Source organism: Procambarus clarkii, chromosome 68 (assembly GCF_040958095.1).
Source record: "Procambarus clarkii isolate CNS0578487 chromosome 68, FALCON_Pclarkii_2.0, whole genome shotgun sequence".
Lineage (NCBI taxonomy): Eukaryota > Metazoa > Arthropoda > Malacostraca > Decapoda > Cambaridae > Procambarus > Procambarus clarkii.
In genome coordinates this window covers 26028251-26050823 of record NC_091217.1, presented here as the reverse complement: position 1 = coordinate 26050823, position 22573 = coordinate 26028251, and positions in this window count along the sequence as shown.

The window sequence follows — 22573 nt, the reverse complement described above, 5'->3', positions numbered from 1 at the left end:
GTGCTTTGTTATAGTGGTGTGTAGTGCTTTGTTATAGTGGTGTGTAGTGCTTTGTTATAGTGGTGTTTATTGCTTTGTTATAGTGGTACGCAGTGCTTTGTTATAGTGGTGTGTAGTGCTTTGTTATAGTGGTGTTTAGGGTTTTGTTATAGTGGTGTGCAGTGCTTTGTTATAGTGGTGTTTATTGCTTTGTTATAGTGGTATGTAGTACTTTGTTATAGTGGTGTTTATTGCTTTGTTATAGTGGTGTGTAGTGCTTTTTTATAGTGGTGTGTAGTGCTTTGTTATAGTGGTGTGTAGTGCTTTTTTATAGTGGTGTGTAGTGCTTTGTTATAGTGGTGTGTGATGGTGAGTTGTATTAGCGAGTGAAGTGAGTGCGTTAAATATTTAGTGAAGATAGTTACAATGATGAAGACGGTCGGGTATAGTGTTGATGGCTACAGTGTTGATTGAAGGTTGTGTAAAGTAACGATGGTCACAGTGTTGATGGTCGTGTGTAGTGAAGATGGCTTCGGTGATAATAGTCGCTTTGTATTGAGGCTACATAGTGATCATGGATATGTAGTGTAGATGGTTACAGTGATAAACCTAGTGTACAAAAGAGGAGGAAGGTGCTAGGTCCTCCCTTACCCAAACAATGCCGCCCCCCCCCCTCCCAATCTAGTAGATTAATAAAGAATTACCAAAATGGCTTTATAGATAAAGAATTATTTCATAATGGCGTATTCGCCGTTTGAAATTACGACTTTTTATACCGAAAATATGCAAATTTCTGAGAGCAGCGATGGGTCACATTTTGCCCTCCCCCCCCCCCCCCCTCCCCCCCTCTGCAGTTTTCATAGTATCGAAACATCCCAAATTCGACGCTTGAGCCAAATTTTGGAGCCAAATTCTGGCTCTCTGTACATATTCGCAGTTTGAAATTACGAATTTTATACCGAAAACTTGTCAATTACTGAGAGCAGCGATGGGTCAATTTTTGTCCATAGCCTCCCCGGCAGTTTTCAAAATATCCCAATTATTCCAAATTCGAGCCTTGAGTTATATTTTGGAGGCAAATTCTGGCTCTTTGCACGTATTCGCAGATTGAAATTACGACTTTTTATATAGAAAATATGCCAATTACTGAGAGCAGTGATGGTCACATTTTGCCCAAACCCCTCTGGAGTTTTCAAAATATCCCAAACATCTCAAATTCGACCCTTGAGCCTTATTTTGGAGCCAAATTCTGGCTCTCTGCACGTATTTACAGTTTGAAATTACGATTTTTTTTACCGAAATTATGCCAATTACTGAGAGCGGTGATCGTCACATTTTGGCCAAACCCACCCTGCAGTTTTCAAAATATCCCAAACACTCCAAATTCGACGTTTGCGCCACAGTTTGGAGCCAAATTCTGGCTCTCTGCACGTATTCGCAAATTGAATTTACGACTTTTAATACCGAAAATAGGACATTTACTGAGAGCAGCGACCGATCAAATTTTGCCCAACCCCCCCCCCCTGCAGTTTTCAAAATATCCCAAACATCCCAAATTAAACGATTGAGCCATATTTTAGAGCCAAATTCTGGCTCTCTGCACGTATTTGCAGTTTGAAATTATGATTTTTTTACCGAAAATAGTCCAATTACTGAAAGCGGCGATTGGTCACATTTTGCACAAACCCCTCTTAAGTTTTCAACATATCCCAAACATCCCAAATTCGACTCTTGATCAATATTTTAGAGCAAAATTCTGCCTCTATGCAAGTATTCGCAGTTTAAAATTACGAAATTTTTATACCGAAAAAATGCCAATTACTGAGAGCAGCGATGGGTCACATTTTGCCCAAACCCCCCTGCAGTTTTCAAAATATCCCAAATATCCCAAATTCGACCCATGAGCCATATTTTGGAGCCAAATTCTGGCTCTCTGCACGTATTCGCAGTTTGGAAATACAACTTTTTATACAGAAAATATGCCAATTACTATAGGCATCGATGGATCACATTTTGCCCAAACACTCCCTGCAGTTTTCAAAATGTCCCAAACTTCCTAATTTCTACGCTTGAGCCATATTTTGGAGGCAAATTCTGGCTCTCTGCACGTATTTGTTCAAGCGTCGAATTTGGGATGCTTGGGATATTTTGAAAACTGCAGAGAGGGCTTGGGCAAAATGTGATCCATTGCCTGTCTCAGTAATTGGCATATTTTCGATATAAAAAGTCGTAATTTCAAACTGCAAATACGTGCAGAGAGGCAGAATATGGCTCCAAAATATGGCTCAAGCGTCAAATTTGGGATGTTTGGAATATTTTGAAAACTGCAGGTTGGTTTGGGCAATATGTGATCCATCGCCGCTTTTAGGAATTGGCATATTTTCTGTATAAAAAGTCGTAATTTCAAACTGCGAATTCGTGCAGAGAGCCAGAATTTGGTTCTTAAAAATGGCTCAAGCGTCAAATTTTGGATGTTTGGGATATTTTGAATACTGCAGGGGGGGTTTGGCCAAAATGTGACTTATCGCCACTGTCATTAACTGGCATATTTTCGGAATAAAAAGTCGTAATTTCGAACTGCGAATACGTGGCGAGAGCGAGAATTTGGTTCCAAAATACGGCTCAAGGGTCGAATTTGGGATGTTTGGGATATTTTGGAATCTGCAGGGGGGGGTTTGGGCAAAATGTAAGCCATCTCCACTCTCAGTTATTGGCATATTTTCGTTGTAAAAAGTCGTAATTTCAAACTGCTAATTCAAGCAGAGAACCAGAATTTGGCTCCAAAACATGCCTCAAGCGTCGAATATGGGATGTTTTTGATGCAGTTTTCAAAATATCCCAAACATCTCAAATTCGACCCTTGAGGCATATTTTGAAGCCAAATTCTGGCTCTCTGCACGTATTCGTAGTTTGAAATTACGAATTTATATACCGAAAATATGCCAATTACTGAGAGCAGCGATGGGTCACATTTTGACCAAACCCACCTGCAGTTTTCAAAATATAATAAACATTCCAAATTCGATCCTTGACCCATATTTTGGAGCCAAATTCTGGCTCTCTGCACGTATTTGCAGTTTGAAAATACTTCTTTTTATATAGAAAATATGCCAATTACTATTGGCAGCGATGGATCACATTTTGCCAAAACACTCCCTGCAGTTTTCAAAATATCCCAAACTTCCCAATTTCGACGCTTGAGCCATAATTTGGAGCCAAATTCTCGCTCTTTGCACGGATTCGCAGTTTGAAATTACGACTTTTTGTACCGAAAATATGCCAATTACGTTGCGATGGGTCAAAAGTTTGCCTAAACCTTCCCCGGCAGGTTTTCAAAATATCCCAAACATCCCAAATTCGGCGCATGAGCCATATGTAGGAGCCAAATTCTGGCTCTCTGCACGTATTTGCAGTTTGAAATTTCGTTTTTTATTCCGAAAATATGCCAATTACTGAGAGCGGCGATGGGTATTAATTTTGCCCAAACCCCCGTTCAGTTTTCAAAATATCCCAAACATCGACAATTCGAGCCTTGAGCCATATTTTGGAGCAAAATTTTCTCTCTCAGCACGTATTCGCATTTTGAAATTACGACTTTTTATACCGAAAATATTCCAATGACAGAAAGTAGCTATGGGTCACATTTTGCCCAAACCCCCCCAGTAGTTTTAAAAATATCACAAATACCCTAAATTTGACGCTTGAACCATATTTTAGAGCCAAATTCTGGCTCTCTGCAAGTATTTGCCGTTTGAAATTACTGTTTTTTTTTACCGAAAATATGCAAATTACTGAGAGCAGCGATGGCTCACATTTTGCCCAAACTCTCCCTGCAGTATTCAAAATATCCCAAACATCCCAAATTCGACACTTGAACTATATTTTGGAGCCAAATTCTGGCTCTCTGCACGCATTCGCAGTTTGAAATTACGATTTTTTTTACAGAAAATTTGCCAATTACTGAGCGCGGCTATGGGTCACATTTTGCCCAATCCCCCCTGCAGTTTTCAAAATATCCCAAACATCCCAAATTCTACGCTTGAGCCATATTTTGGAGCCAAATTTTTGCTCTCTGCATATATTCACAGTTTGAAGATGCTACTTTTTATACCGAAAAGTTTGCCAATTACTAAGAGCGGCGATAGATCATTTTTCGCCCAAACCCTTCCTGCAGTTTTCAAAATATCCCAAACCTCCCAAATTCGACGCGGGAGCCACAATTTGGAGCCAAATTCTGGCTCTCTGCACGTATTTGCCGTCTGAAATTACTATTTTTTATACCGAAAATATGTCAATTACTGAGAGCGGCGATGGGTCAGTTTTTTCCCAAACCCTCCCCAGCAGTTTTCAAAATATCCAAAACATTCCAAATTCAAGCCTTGAGCCATATTTAGAGCCAAATTCTGGCTCTCTGCACGTATTCGCAGTTTGAAATTACGAATTTTACAAAGCATATATGCCAATTACTGGGAACGGCGATGGGTCACATTTTGCCCAAACCCCCCCGCCCCCCCCCCGTAGTTCTCAAAATACCCCAAACATCTCAAATTCGTCCCTTGAGGCATATTTTCGAGCCAAATTCGGGCTCTCTGCACGTATTCGCAGATTGAAATTACGAATTTTTATACAGAAAATATGCCAATTACTGGAAACGGCGATGGATCACATTTTGCCCAAACCCTCCCTGAAGTTTTTAAAATATCCCAAACATCCCAAATTCGACGCTTGAGCCAAATTTTGGAGCTAAATTCTGGCTCTGTACACGTATTCGCAGTTTGAAATTGCGACTTTTTATACCAAAAATATGCCAACAACTGAGAGTAGCGATGGGTTTCATTTTGCCCAAAACCTCCCCTGCAGTTTTTAAAACATGATAAACATCCCAAATTCTGTGCTTGAGCCATATTTTGGAGCCAAATTCTGGCTCTCTGCACGTACTCGCAGTTTGAAATTACGACTTTGTATAACGAAAATATGTAAATTACTGAGAGCAGCGATGGGTCACATTTTTCCCAAACCCCCTTGCAGTTTTCAAAATATCCCAAACATCCTAAGTTCGACGCTTAAGTCATATTATGGAGCCAAATTCTGGCTCTCTGCATGTATTCGCAGTTTGAAATTATGAATTTTTATACCGAAAATATGAGAATTACTGAGAGCAACGATGGGTCACATTTTGCCCAAACCCCCCCTGCAGCTCTCAGAATATCCCAAATGTCCCAATCTCGATGCTTAGGCCATATTTTGGAGCCAAATTCTGGCTTTCTTCACGTTTTTGCAAATTGAAATAGTGACTTTTAATACCAAAAATATGCCATTTACTGAGAGCGGCGACGGATAACATTTTGCCCAAACCCCCATGCAGTTTTCAAAATATCCCAAACATCCTAAATTAAACGATTGAGCCATATTTTGGAGCCAAATTCTGGCTCTCTGCACGTATTCGCAGTTTGATATTACGATTTTTTTACCGAAAATAGTCCAATTACTGTAAGCAGCGATTGATCACATTTTGCTCAAACACCCCTGCAGTTTTCAAAATTTCCCAAATTAGACTCCTGAGCTATATATTGGAGCAAAATTCTGTCTCTGCACGTATTTGCAGTTTGAATTTACGACTTTTTTTACAGGAAATATGCCAATTACTGAAAGCGGCGATGGATCTCATTTTGTCCAAACCCTCCTCTTAGTTTTCAAAATATCTCAAATATCCCAAATTCGACTCTAGAGCCATATTTTGAAGCCAAATTCTGGCTCTCTGCACGTATTCGCAGTTTGAAATTACTGCATTTTATACCGAAAATATGCCAATTACTGAGAGCGGCGATGGACCACATTTTGCCCAAACCCTCCCTGCAGTTTTCAAAATATCCCAAACATCCAAAATTCGACGCTTGAGCCATTTTTAGGAACCAAATTCTGGCTCTCTGCACGTATTGGTAGTTTGAAATTACGAATTTTTATAACGAAAATATGCCAATTACTGAGAGCAGCGATGGGTCACATTTTGACCAAACCCACCTGCAGTTTTCAAAATATAATAAACATTCCAAATTCGACCTTTGACCCATATTTTGGAGCCAAATTCTGGGTCTCTGCACGTATTCGCAGTTTGAAAATACTACTTTTTATACAGAAAATATGCCAATTACGTAGAGCGGCGATGGGTCAAAAGTTTGCCTAAACCTTCCCCGGCAGGTTGTCAAAACATCCCAAACATCCCAAATTCGGCGCTTGAGCCATATGTAGGAGCCAAATTCTGGCTCTCTGCACCTATTCGCAGTTTGAAATTTCGATTTTTATACCGAAAATATGCCAATTACTGAGAGCGGCGATGGGTATTAATTTTGCCCAAACCCCCGTTCAGTTTTCAAAATATCTCAAACATCCACAATTCGAGCCTTGAGCCATAATTTGGAGCAAAATTTTCGCTCTCAACACGTATTCGCAGTTTGAAAATACGACTTTTAATCCCGAAAATATGCCAATTACTGAGAGCGACTACGGGTCACATTTTGGCCAAACCATCCCCCTGCAATTTTCAAAATATCCCAAACATCCCAAATTCGACCATTGAGCCATATTTTGGAGCCAAATTCTCGCTCTCTGAACGTATTAGCAGTTTGAACTTTCGACTTTAATAGCGAAAATATGTCAATTACTGTGAGTGGCGATGGGTCACATTTTGCCAAAACCCCCTGCAGTTTTCAAAAAATCCCAAACATCCAAAATTCGATCCTTGAGCCATATTTTGGATCCAAATTCTGGCTCTCTGCACGTATTCACAGTATTACATTACGGCTTTTTATACCAAAAATATGCAATTACTGAAAGCAGCGATGGATCACATTCTGCCCAAACCGTCCCTGCAGTTTTCAAAATATCCCAAACATCCCAAATTCGACGTCTGAGCCATATTTTGGAGCCAAATTCTGGCTCTCTACACGTATTCGCAGTTTGAAATTACAAATTTTATACCGAAAATAGGCCAATTACTGAGAGCGTCGATGGGTCACATTTTGCCCAAACCCACCCTGCAGTTTTCAAAATATCCCAAAAATCCCAAATTCGACGAATGAGCCATATTTTTGAGCCAAATTCTGGCTTTCTGCACGTATTTGCAGTTTGAAATTACGACTTTTTATACCGAAAAATTGCCAATTACTGAGATAGGCAATGGATCACATTTTGCCCAAAACCTCTCTGCAGTATTCAAAATATCACAAACATCCCAAATTCGACGCTTGAGCAATATTTTGGAACCAAATTCTCGCTCTCTGCACGTATTCGCAGTTTGAAATTACGATTTTTTATACCGAAAATATGCCAATTACTGATAGCGGCGATGGGTCACATTTTGGCCAAACCCTCCTCTTAGTTTTCAAAATATCTCAAATATCCCAAATTCGACTCTAGAGCCATATTTTGAAGCCAAATTCTGGCTCTGTGCACGTATTCGCAGTTTGAAATTACTGCATTTTATACCGAAAATATGCCAATTACTGAGAGCGGCGATGGACCACATTTTGCCCAAACCCTCCCTGCAGTTTTCAAAATATCCCAAACATCCAAAATTCGACGCTTGAGCCATTTTTAGGAACCAAATTCTGGCTCTCTGCACGTATTGGTAGTTTGAAATTACGAATTTTTATACCGAAAATATGCCAATTACTGAGAGCAGCGATGGGTCACATTTTGACCAAACCCACCTGCAGTTTTCAAAATATAATAAACATTCCAAATTCGACCCTTGACCCATATTTTGGAGCCAAATTCTGGGTCTCTGCACGTATTCGCAGTTTGAAAATACTACTTTTTATACAGAAAATATGCCAATTACTATTGGCAGCGATGGATCACATTTTGCCCAAACACTCCCCGCAGTTTTCAAAATATCCCAAACTTCCCAATTTCGACGCTTGAGCCATAATTTGGAGCCAAATTCTCGCTCTTTGCACGGATTCGCAGTTTGAAATTACGACTTTTTGTACCGAAAATATGCCAATTACGTAGAGCGGCGATGGGTCAAAAGTTTGCCTAAACCTTCCCCGGCAGGTTGTCAAAACATCCCAAACATCCCAAATTCGGCGCTTGAGCCATATGTAGGAGCCAAATTCTGGCTCTCTGCACCTATTCGCAGTTTGAAATTTCGATTTTTATACCGAAAATATGCCAATTACTGAGAGCGGCGATGGGTATTAATTTTGCCCAAACCCCCGTTCAGTTTTCAAAATATCTCAAACATCCACAATTCGAGCCTTGAGCCATATTTTGGAGCAAAATTTTCGCTCTCAACACGTATTCGCAGTTTGAAAATACGACTTTTAATCCCGAAAATATGCCAATTACTGAGAGCGACTACGGGTCACATTTTGGCCAAACCATCCCCCTGCAATTTTCAAAATATCCCAAACATCCCAAATTCGACCATTGAGCCATATTTTGGAGCCAAATTCTCGCTCTCTGAACGTATTAGCAGTTTGAACTTTCGACTTTAATAGCGAAAATATGTCAATTACTGTGAGTGGCGATGGGTCACATTTTGCCAAAACCCCCTGCAGTTTTCAAAAAATCCCAAACATCCAAAATTCGATCCTTGAGCCATATTTTGGATCCAAATTCTGGCTCTCTGCACGTATTCACAGTATTACATTACGGCTTTTTATACCAAAAACATGCAATTACTGAAAGCAGCGATGGATCACATTCTGCCCAAACCGTCCCTGCAGTTTTCGAAATATCCCAAACATCCCAAATTCGACGTCTGAGCCATATTTTGGAGCCAAATTCTGGCTCTCTAAACGTATTCGCAGTTTGAAATTACAAATTTTATACCGAAAATAGGCCAATTACTGAGAGCGGCGATGGGTCACATTTTGCCCAAACCCACCCTGCAGTTTTCAAAATATCCCAAAAATCCCAAATTCGACGAATGAGCCATATTTTTGAGCCAAATTCTGGCTTTCTGCACGTATTTGCAGTTTGAAATTACGACTTTTTATACCGAAAAATTGCCAATTACTGAGATAGGCAATGGATCACATTTTGCCCAAAACCTCTCTGCAGTATTCAAAATATCACAAACATCCCAAATTCGACGCTTGAGCAATATTTTGGAACCAAATTCTCGCTCTCTGCACGTATTCGCAGTTTGAAATTACGATTTTTTATACCGAAAATATGCCAATTACTGATAGCGGCGATGGGTCACATTTTGGCCAAGCCATCCCCCTGCAGTTTTCAAAATATCCCAAACATCCCAAATTCGATCCTTGAGCAATATTTTGGAGCAAAATTCTCGCTCTCTGCACATATTTGCAGTTTGAACTTTCGACTTTAATAGCGAAAATATGCCAATTACTCTGAGTGGCGATGGGTCACATTTTGCCCCCTGCAGTTTTCAAAATATCCCAAACATCCCAAGTTCGACCCTTGATCCATATTTTGGAGCCAAATTCTGGCTCTCTGCACGTATTCGCCGTTTGAAATTACGACTTTTTATACCGAAAATATGCTAATTACTGAAAGCGGCAATGGATCACATTTTACCCAAACCCTCCCTGCAGTTTTTAAAATATCCCAAACATCTTAAATTCGACGCTTGAGCCATTATTTGGAGCCAAATTCTGTCTCTCTGCATGTATTCCCCGTTTGAAATATCGACTTTTTATACCGAAAACATGCAAATTTCTGAGAGCCGCGATGGATCACACTTTGCCAAACCCCACCCACTGCAGTTTTCAAAATATTCCAAACATCGAAAATTCGACGCTTGAGCCATATTTGAGAGCCAAATTATGTCTCTCTGCACGTTTTCGCAGTATTAAATTACGACGTTTTATACCGAAAATATGCAATTACTGAAAGCGGCGATGGATCACATTTTGCTCAAACCGTCCCTGCAGTTTTCAAAATATCCCAAACATCCCAAATTCGACGCCTGAGCCATATTTTGGAGCCAAATTCTGGCTCTCTGCACGTATTCGCAGTTTGAAATTACTTATTCTATACCGAAAGTATGCCAATTACTGAGAGCGGCGATGGTCACATTTTGCCCAAACCTACCCTGCAGGTTTCAAAATATCCCAAAGATCCCATATTCGATGATTGAGCCATATTTTTGAGCCAAATTCTGGCTCTCTGCACGTATTTGCAGTTTGAAATTACGACTTTTTATACCGAAAATATGCCAATTACTGAGATAGGCAATGGATCGCATTTTGCGCAAACCCTCTCTTCAGCTTTCAATATATCCCAAACATCCCAAATTAGACGCTTGAGCAATATTTTGGAGCCAAATTCTGGCTCTCTGCACGTATTCCCAGTTTGAAATTACGACTTTTTATACCGAAAATAGGCCAATTACTGAGAGCGGCGATGGGTCACATTTTGCCAAACCCCCCCTGCAGTTTTCAAAATATCCCAAACATCCCAAATTCGACGCTTGAGCCATATTTAGGAGCCAAATTCTGGCTCTTTACACGTATTCGCAGTTAAAAATTACGACTTTTATACCTAAAATATGCCAATTACTGAAATCGGCGATGGATCACATTTTGCCCAAACCCCCCTGCAGTTTTCAAAATATCCCAAATTCGACCCTTGAGCCAAATTTTGTAGCCAAATTCTGGCTTTCTGCTTGTATTCGCAGTTTAAAATTACGACTGTTTATACCGAAAATATGCCAATTACTGTGAGCGGCGATGGATCACATTTTGACCCAACCCCTCCCTGCAGTTTTCAAAATATCCCAAACATCCAATATTCGACGCTTCAGCCATATTTTGGAGCCAAATTCTGACTCTCTGCACGTATTCGCAGTTTGGAATTACGACTCTTTACACAGAAAATATGCCAATTAATGAAAGCGGCGATGCATCACATTTTGCTTAAACCCTTACTGAAGTTTTTAAAATATCCCAAACATCCCAAAATCGACCCTTGAGCCATATTTTGTAGAAAAATTCTGGCTCTCTGCATGTATTCGCATTTTGAAATTACGACATTCTTCACCGAAAATATGCCAATAACTGAGAGCGGCGATGGGTCACATTTTAGCCAAATCCCCACTGCAGTTTTCAATTGTGACGATAATCTCTTTCATGAGAGATTGAGCCTGGTCTTCCCTACTTCAAGTTACGTCCCAAAATACAAGTATAAGATGCTACATTCAAGATACGTCACCGGTAGCACAAAACGTTTTGACCAGGAGGCAAAACGTACTAAATTCCCCCCACTCCACACACCCTTCACACGCCGGCTCGTCATCAAACCAGCTAACTACCCTTCACCAACCTGCCTGCTCTTGATTGGTGACTCGCCAGCCGCGCACCTGCACACCGCACCTCAGTGCCCTCTACCCGAGTCGACGTCTGAGACTGACCAGCTATCAACTTCAGAATATTCCTTGTGCTCTTAGCGTTGATATCTCTCTCTGGCATACTAGCTCATTAGCTCGCATACGAAGGGAGGTTTCAACCATAGCCGATATTCTCAGCACCATTTTTACAATTTTCTCTTTTGTATTATTGTGTCTCACATTGTCTTTGCAGTTCTTTACTATTTCATTGAATTTTTAAATCCCCGAGATTTGTCTTTATTTACATTTATGTTTAAAGTAAATATATTAAAGTTCCATTGTTCATACTTTGTGTTTTACATGTTCCTCCCTCTAACTTACCACAGACAACAGGCAAGCAGTCTATATTTTTGTTTTAAGTGTGAACAGGCTTTGACACCTGCCATTAGAGGACTGCCGAACATCAACACTCCAACACTTTCCCGTCACACAATATATATCAAGAATCCCAAATTCAACGCTTGAGCCATATTTTGGAGCCAAATTCTGGCTTTCTGCACGTATTCGCAGTTTGAAATTACGACTTTTTACACCGAAAATATGCCAATTAATGAGAGCGGCGATGGGTCACATTTTTCCCAAATCCCTCTGAAGTTTTCAAAATATCCCAAACATCCCAAATTAGACCCTTGAGCTATATTTTGGAGCCAAATTCTGGCTTTCTGCACGTATTCGCAGCTTGAAATTACTACTTTTTATACCGATAATATGCCAATTACAGAGATCGGCAATGGATAACATTTTGCCCAAACCCTCTCTGCAATTTTCAAAATATCCCAAACATCCCAAATTCGACGCTTGAGCAATATTTTGGAGCCAAATTCTCGCTCTCTGCACGTATTCGCAGTTTGAAATTACGATTTTTTATACCGAAAAAATACAAATTTCTGAGAACAACGATGGGTCACATTTTGCCCAAACAGCCCCTGCAGTTTTCAAAATATCCCAAACATCCCAAATTCGACGCTTGAGCCATATTTAGGAGCCAAATTCTGGCTCTTTACACGTATTCGCAGTTAAAAATTACGACTTTTATACCTAAAATATGCCAATTACTGAAATCGGCGTCATCATAGTCCCCATCATAGTCGTCATGACTATTACACTCCCAACATCGTCATCATGACAATACTTTTCCCAACATAGTTATCATAACTATTACTTTTCGAACATCATTTTCGTCATCATTACTATTACTCTCCCATCATCGTCATCATGACTATTACTCCCCCAACATCGTCATCATGATAATTACACTGCCAACATAGTCGTCTTCACTTCCAACATAGTCATTATGACTGTTACACAACCAACATCGGCATGAAGACTATTACACCCCTAACATAGCCATCATTACTATTACACTCCCAACATCGTGATCAAGACTATTACACACCCAACAGAGTCATTATGACTGTTAAACTCCCAACATCAGCATCATGACTATTACATCGTCATCGTGACTATTACATCGTCGTCATGACTATAACACTCCCATCATAGTCATCATGATTATTACTCTCCCAACATCGTAATCATGACTATAAAACATCAATATAGTCATCATGACTATTATACTCCCATCATAGTCATCATGACTATTACACTCCTAACATCGCCGTCATGACAATTACACTCCCTACATAGTCGTCATGACTATTACACTCCCAACATCGTCATCATGACGATTACTCTCCCAACATAGTCATCATGACTGTTACACTCCCAACATCGGCATCATGCCTATTACACCCTCAACATCGTCATCATGACTATTACACTCCCATCATAGTCATCATGATTAATACACTCCCAACATCGTCATCGTGACTATAAAACCTCAAAATAGTCATCATGACTATTACACTCATATCATAGTCATCATGACTCTTACACTCCCAACATAGTAATCATGACTGTTTCACTCCCATCATATTCATCATTACTATTACACTCCCAACATCGTCATCATGACTATTACACCCCAACATCGTCATCATGACTATTATACTCCCAATACCGTCATCATGACTGTTACACCACTAACATCGTGATCATGACTATTACACCCCCATTACAGTCGTTATGACTATTACACTCCCAACATCGTCATCATGACAATTACACCCCCAACATAGTCATCATTAATATTACTCTCCAACGTCGTCATCATGACTATTACTCCCCCAACACCGTTATCATGACAATTACACTGCCAACATAGTCGTCATGACTAATACAATCCCAACATAGTCATCATGATAGTTACACTCCCAACATCGTCATCATGACTATAACACTCTCATCATAGTCATCATGACTATTACTCTCCCAACGTCGTCATCATGACTATTACTTGCCCACCATCGTTATCAGTACTATTACACCCCAATCATAGTCGTCATGACTATTACACTCCCAAGATCGTCATCATGACAATAAAACCTCTACATAGTCATCATGACTATTACACTCCCTTCATAGTCATCATGACTATTACATTCCCATCATAGTCATCATGACTCTTACACTCCCAACATCGTCATCATGACTATAAAACCTCTATATAGTCATCATGACTAATACACTTATTATAGTCATCATGACTATTTCACTCCCAACACCGTCATCATGACTATTACATCGTCATCATGAATATTACATTCCCAACATCGTCATCATGACTATAACACTCCCATCATAGTCATCATGACTATTAAACTCCCAACGTCGTCACCATGACTATTACTTGCCCAACATCGTTATCAGTACTATTACACCCCCATCATAGTCACCATGACTATTGCACTCCTAACATCGTCATCAGTACTATTACACTCCACACATCGTCATCATGACTATTACATCGTCATCATGACAATTACACTGCCAACATAGTCATCATGACTATTACACTCCCAACATCGTCATCAAGACTATTGTACTCCCAACATCGTGATCAAGACTATTGCACTCCCAACATCGTCATCAAGACTATTGCACCCCCAACATAGTCATCATTAGTATTACACTCCCAACATCGTTATCATGACTATAACACTCCCATCATAGTCATCATGACTATTTCTCTCTCAACGTCGTCATCATGACTATTCGTCTCCCAACATCGTCATCAGTACTATAACACCCCTATCATAGTCGTCATGACTATTACACTCCCAACATCGTCATCATGACTATTACACCCCCAACATAGTCATCATTACTATTACACTCCCAACATCGTCATCATGACAATAACACTCCCAACATAGTCATCATGACTATTACTTTCCGAACATCGTCATCGTTAATATTACTCTCCCAACGTCGTCATCATGACTATTACTCCCCCAACATCGTCACCATGACAATTACACTCCCAACATAGTCATCATTACTATTACACTCCCATCATCGTCATCATAACTATAACACTCCCATCATAGTCATCATGACTATTTCTCTTCCAACGTCGTCATCATGACTATTACTCCCCAACATCGCCATCAGTACTATTACACCCCATCATAGTCGTCATCACTATTACACTCCCATCATAGTCATCATGATTATTGCATTCCCAACATAGTAATCATGACTGTTTCACTCCCATCATAGTCATCATTACTATTACACTCCCAACATCGTCATCATGACTATTACACCCCAACATCGTCATCATGACTATTACACTTCCATCATAGTCAACATGACTATTACATTCCCATCACAGTCATCATGACTATTACACTCCCATCATAGTCATCATGACTATTACATTCCCATCACCGTCATCATGACTATTACACTCCCATCATAGTCAACATGACTATTACATTCCCAACATCGGCATCATGACAAAAACACTCCGAACATCGTCATCAAGACTATTGCACACCCACCAAAGTCATCATGACAATTACACTCCCAACATCGTTCTCAAGACTTACACCCCCAAAATAGTCATCATAACTATTACACCCCCATCATAGTCATCATTACTATTACACTCCGAACAACGTCATCATGACAATAACACTCCCAACATAGTCATCATGACTATTACTCTCCGAACATCGTCATCATTACTATTACTCTCCCAACATCGTCATCATGACTATTACTCCCCCAACATCGTCAACATGACAATTACACTGCCAACATAGTCGTCATGATGATTACACTCCCAACATAGTCATCATGAACATTACTCTCCCAACATAGTCGTCATGACTTTTACACTCCCAACATCGTCATCATGACTATTACACCCCCAACATAGTCATCATTACTATTACACTCCCAACATCGTCATCATGACATTGACACTCCTAACATAGTCATCATGACTATTACTCTCCCAACATCGTCATCAGTACTATTACACCCCCATCATAGTTGTCATGACTATTACACTCCCAACATCACCATCATGACAATTACACCCCCCAACATAGTAATCATGACTATTATACACCAATCATAGTCATAATGACTATTACACCCCCAACATAGTCATCATGACTATTACACTCACAACATCGTGATCAAGACTACTAAACTCCCAACATAGTCATCAAAACTGTTACGCTCCCAAGACCGTCATCAAAACTGTTACGCTCCCAAGACCGTCATCATGACTATTACATCGTCATCATGACTATTACATCGTCATCATGAATATTACACTCCCAACATTGTCGTCATGACCATTACACTCCCAACATAGTTATCATGACTATTACTCTTCGAACATCGTCATCGTTACTATTACTCTCCCAACATCGTCATCATGACTATTACTCCTCTAACATCGTCATCATGACAAATATACTGCCAACATAGTTGTCACGACTTATACTTCCAACATCGTCATCAAGACTATTGCACACCCAACAAAGTCATCATGACTATTACACTCCCAACATCGTGATCAAGACTATTACACTCCCAACATAGTCATCATGACTATTATACTCGTATCATCGTCATCATGACTATTTCTCTCCCAACGTCGTCATCACGACTATTACTCTCCCAATATTGTCATCAGTACTATGACACCTCCGTCATAGTCGGCATGACTATTACACTCCCAACATCGTGATCATGACTATTGGGATGACACCCAATTACACACACCTAAAGATTACACCCCCAACATAGTCATCATGACTATTATACTCCCAACATCGTGATCATGACTATTACACTCCCAACATAGTCATCATGACTATTACACCACGAACATAGTCATCATTACTATTACACTCATAACATCGTCATCATGACAATAACTTGCTCAATATAGTCATCATGACTATTACACTCCCAATATCGTCATCAAGACTATTGCACACCCAAGAAAGTCATCATGACTATTACACTCCCAACATTGGCATCATGACAATCACATCGTCATCTTGACAATTACATCGTCATCATGAATATTACACTCCCAACATCGTTGTCATGAGTATTACAGTCATAACATAGTCATCATTACTATTACACTCCCAACATAGTCATCATGACTATTACTCTCCCATCGTCGTCATAACTATTACTCTCCCAACATCGTCATCAGTACTGTTACACCTCCATCATAGTCCTCATGACTATTACATTCCCATCATAGTCATCATGACTATTAAACTCCCAACATCGTCTTCATGACAATTACTCTCCCAACATAGTCATCATTACTATTACACTCGAAACATCGTCATCATGACAATAACACTCCCAACATAGTCATCATGACTATTCCTCTCCGAACGTCGTCATCATGACTATTACATCGTCATCATGAATATTACACTCCCATTATCGTCGTCATGACTATTACACTTCAAACATCGTCATCATGACTATTCCTCTCCGAACATCGTCATCATTACTATTACTCTCCCAACATCGTCATCATGACTATTAGTCTCCCAACGTCGTTATCATGACTATTACTCTCCCGACATCGTCATCATTACTATTACACCCCCATAATAGTCGTCATGACTATTACACTCCCAACATCGTCATCAGTACTATTACACCCCCATAATAGTCGTCATGACTATTACACTCCCAACATCGTCGTCACAACTACTACACTCCCAACATAGTCATCATGACTATTACACTCTCAGCATAGTTGTCATAAGTATTACACTCCGAACATAATCATGATGACTATTCCAACATGGAAATGCCTGGTAATGATTCCCAGCATCATCATCGGTACAAATAGTTAAAAAAACAAAAACGATTATGTACTGTAGTTCGGGTAACACCATCACCACCACTACTTGCGGGCTCTTCATGCGCGTGCCACCTCTTGGGTGGCTTAATCTTCATCAATCTTCACCACCACTATCATTCCCCCCCCCCCTTCACTCCCCGATGGTGACCATTTACACCATCACAACTAAAACCACTATTCCCACCCATAGCCTCGCACAATGACTGGTTAGTATCACTATATTGCCAGTTAACTATATTTTGTGTTATCTAGGATATAATTTTGGGTAGTAGTGCTGGATGGTATGGCTAAGTAGGAATCATAATAATTATACTCTCCCGTGACCAAGTAGATAGAGCGACAGGGTTCCAGTCCCTCCTAAGGCAGAAAAAATGAGGTGTCTTCCAGTGACAGTCTGCGTGTCCTCGGGCTCTCTCAGGGTGTTTGAAGTATACACAATGAGGCCTGGGGAGTGGGAGAGGTATGCTGCAGTTGAGCAGCAATACACAGTACTCGACGCACAGAAACAACTTGCTGCACTCGCCCTCGGCAAACGTGAGACAAAGGTGTTACAACGTAAAAATAAGGACAAAAAAAATGAAGTAAAAGAGCGCCGCCAGAGGATGGTGAGGATTACACTGGATAACGGGAAGGTTCCCCCACGCCACCCTCCTCCCACCCGCGCCATCGTCTCCCACTGAACACTGCGAGAATGCAGGATTTATATTATTTAATTTAATTTAATTTATTTTAATTTTAAAGTGGACTGCTTTTTAATATTTACCCTAATAGGTGTTTATCCATGCACGTAGCGAGCCTTAAACTGTACATATAGCTTATATAACAATTGGTGGTTATAAATAAACTACAGTATAATGTGTGTTAGTTTTATTGTAACCGTATAATGGGTTAGTGTAACGGGTAAAAAAGTCTATTGGGGAAGCCAGAGCATGCAAGGTGTCTGTGGTGTCTTGTAGTTGGTACAGTTCTCTTTGACTTCTCATGGATAACAAGCTTACCTGCCAACAAGTTAGGCTATAACACTTGCACTAACATGTAAAGTACAGGTGAGATACATGAAATGAAGTGTAATAATAATAATGAGGATTACTTTTTGTTTCGGATTGATCTACTACATAACAGCAATGAACTATCTAATATTCTCGGACTGGACGGTAGAGCGACGGTCTCGCTTCTTGCACTTCAGCGTTCAATCCCTGACCGTCCAAGAATGAGACCGGTACCACCTTACACCATCATCAATGACCACTGTACTTCCTTACACCATCAACAATGACCACTGTACTGTCTTACACCTTCAACAATGACAACAGTACTGCCTTACACCATCATCAATGACCACTGTACTTCCTTACACCATCAACAATGACCACTGTACTGTCTTACACCTTCAACAATGACCACTGTACTGCCTTACACCATCAACAATGACCACTGTACTGTCTTACACCTTCAACAATGACCACTGTACTTCCTTACACCATCAACAATGACCACTGTACTGTCTTACACCTTCAACAATGACCACTGTACTGCCTTACACCTTCAACAATGACCACTGTACTGCCTTACACCATCAACAATGACCACTGTACTGCTTTACACCTTCAACAATGACCACTGTACTGCCTTACACCATCAACAATGACCACTGTACTGCCTTACACCGTCAACAATGACCGCAGTACTACCTTACACCATCAACAATGACCATTGTATGGCCTTACATCATCAACAATGACCTCTGTATGCCTTACACCATCAACAATGGTGTATTCCAGCATAGTTGAGGCAGTGTATAGTGGGAAGGTTTGTTACGTTGTAAACCTTGACTTTAGAAAAGCTTTTGATACAGTGCCACATGAAATATTGATTAAAAAATAGAAGCGCGTGGTACTGGGGGTACTATATTAAGTGGGATTAGAGAAAGGCTATTGAAAAGAAAGCAAAGAGTTAGAATAAGTGGAGTTAAGTTAGAATGGAAAATGCTGAAAATGGAGTGCCTCACGGCTCTTTCCTGGGCCCTCTTGTTTCATTATATAAATGATTTAGATTCAGGTATGAGCAGCATTATTTGCAAATTTGTTGATACGAAAATCGGGAGGGAGATAAACACGAAAGAAGACTCACTATCACTTCAAGACGATATAAATAGGGTTTTGAATTGGTTAAAAGATTGGCAGATACCGTTTCTTCTTCTTCTTTGCGATACGTGCAGTTTGCATGAAGGTTTTTCCTCCCGATCATTGTAAGAGTGGTGATGTTGAAAGATGTGACACTCACAGTGGGACATCAATGTTTATAATTTGGCAGAGATTGGAAATTATTGATGTCTTCTATTTGTGTGAGAATAATGAGAAAATTAAACATGAGTGGAAATGGATTCATGATGGTAAGGATGAGGAGCTGTGTTAATGGTGGTATCAAAGTGTTGCTGTTCAAGGAAAAGTGTGTGGTTCAGTCAAGAGAGTGAGTTTGTGAGTCGAAGAATGTTTGGGAATAAGTCACTAGTCAGATAAGTTAGAATAGATTATAATAGGGTAAGAAAGAGTACATTAAGTAACATGGGGTTCATGTGTGTAAGGTTAGGTTAGGTTAACCTAAGTTAGTTAACCTAACCTAACCTAATTTTAAGTTAGGTTAGATTAGGTTAGGTTGAGGTAGGTTAGTTCAAGATGGGTTGTTATGCTGTTGTATTTCGATTTTTTTCGTCTGGGATGTGACTACATCGGTCTTCTTTGACGAGCCAATAGTCCATCGTGTTGAATATCTGATAGTGGTTGGAGGATGGTTAGTGGATGAATGTGGTTTATGTTGTTTTTCAGTCAAAGTGGCAGGTCGTTGGGAGGTTTGTACAGCTGGGGGATTCTTACTCCGCGTGCTGGTGGTTGGGGTTTGTGGCAAAGTCAGCCTGGGGGAGTGACTTGGGTAAGGCGTGCTAAGGAGTCATTTAGGAGTTTTTCCATCAACATTTCAAACGATGTGTGTCCAGCAATGGTAGCTGTGTTAGAGCGGATGTCATTGTCAATGGGTGTCAATGTGGTGTCTTTTGGGACCGCCTAGGGGATGGGTTGTATTACGTGTGTAAAGAATTTAGTTAGGAGTCGGTCCAACGTCTTTTCTATTGCATTTTCATTGCCAGTGACAAGAGTCTCAACAAGATCGGCAATCTTAGTCGTACGTTTTATGGGATCAGATTGGACTCTGAAACTGTAGGATTGTCAGTGACAGACATATCAGGAACAAGCAAAAGTTATGGTTGAGTGTGAGGTAGCGGTTGACGATGGGCTGAGTTAGGTTGTTTCAATGCACTACTGTATTGCAGGTTATTGGTAAGAAGAACCTTAGGTTTTGCCGCAATGTATGAAGGACATTGTTTGAATGTAATGTTGTGATCGTCACCACAGTTTGAGCAGGTGAGTACATATGATGCACAGTCCTGTGTGTAATGGGAACCAGAGTATTTTCCACATTTAATGTGAAGGGTGCAGCCTTTCCTGGTATGGTTAAAACCTTTACATATGAAGCATTGACTGTTACGGGGTATGTACACCTCTACTCTATGGAGTAAGCTGTTAAACCAAACCTGATCAGGGGGGGGGGAGAGTAGTCTAGAAGAGTAAATAGGGCAGTGCCTGTATCACTCAGTTCTCCGTTTATTCTACGGATACATTTTTTGACTCCAAAGATTGGAATGCCATCTGCCAGAAGTTGTGCCTTGATGTCGTTTGCACTAATGTCTACAACATGTCTGAATATATATTTTGCTAATAGGTCACATAGTGGTTTGTAGCATTTGACTTAGTGTCCACAGATGTCAGTAACGTCTGAAAGCTCTAGTTCCTCGCTGTGTTTGTGGTCCACTGCGATTAAGTTCCTTTGTTTGTTAGGTTTAATATCGTGCAATATGATCTTAAATATATTGGGAATGGCATTATATAGGATACTTTGTGACCTGCTATTTCTGAAAACAATCCTATCTTCCTCGTCAAAGGCAATTATGAAAATTTGTAAAGCAGGAGAACTTGTCCTAGCTTGGTTGAGCGGGTGATGTTGATACTGAGGCCGCCTGGGGCCAGGATGGTCTCTCTTTACCTCTGTATGATGGCGACGTTGCGCCTCTAATCTGTTTGCCTTACTGTGATGTTTACTGTCCAGGAAAACTCCCTCTGGATCCTCCTCCAAGACCGGGTGACCATCATAATCTAAATGTGTGCCATGTAACAGTGGTTTCTTAAAACTCTCAAAGGTATCGTGGATATTTGTAGGAGAGATACTGTGCACACCTCCAGCCGTTGCCATGTTGTTCGCCTCCCCCCCCATATCCTCCCAAGAAGCAGTTTAATGCTGAAAAATGTTGCAAATCAAAGATACAAATATTGCAAGTCAAATGCAATATCATTCAAAGATAACTGGGAACTCTTCTATGGAAGAAATAACATGTATGCTCGAGATGGGGTGCATTTATCTAGGGCTGAGGTTGTTGCTATTGCTAACTCATTTCTTCCTGTGGCTGGAGGGGTTTGTTTGGGTTTAAAGTTTAAAGTAATATGGGAATTGATGTGGAGAAAGGAGGAAATATAAGTATGTGTTTGTAGGGGAAACATATTGACAAAATGAACAGGGAAAGAGAAAGGCTTCAAATTAATAATACACTTAAGGTATATTACAAGAACAGTAGGAGTCTAAGAAACAAAATAAACTATTTAAATGATCTTGTCTGCACAGAAAAAAATTATTATTGCACTTGCCGAAACATGGATGAATGTAGAGAATAGAGAACTTTTAGCTGAATATTAAATAAACGGATAAAAACTATTTATCGCAGATAGATATATTAGACGAGGAGGGGGAGTAGCCATTTATGTTAGGGAAAACTGTACATGTAATCTCAAATATTGAAACAAAACGGAGCCCCACACAGAAACTATCTAGCTAGAATTAAACGAAAAAATAAAAATCTTATAATATAA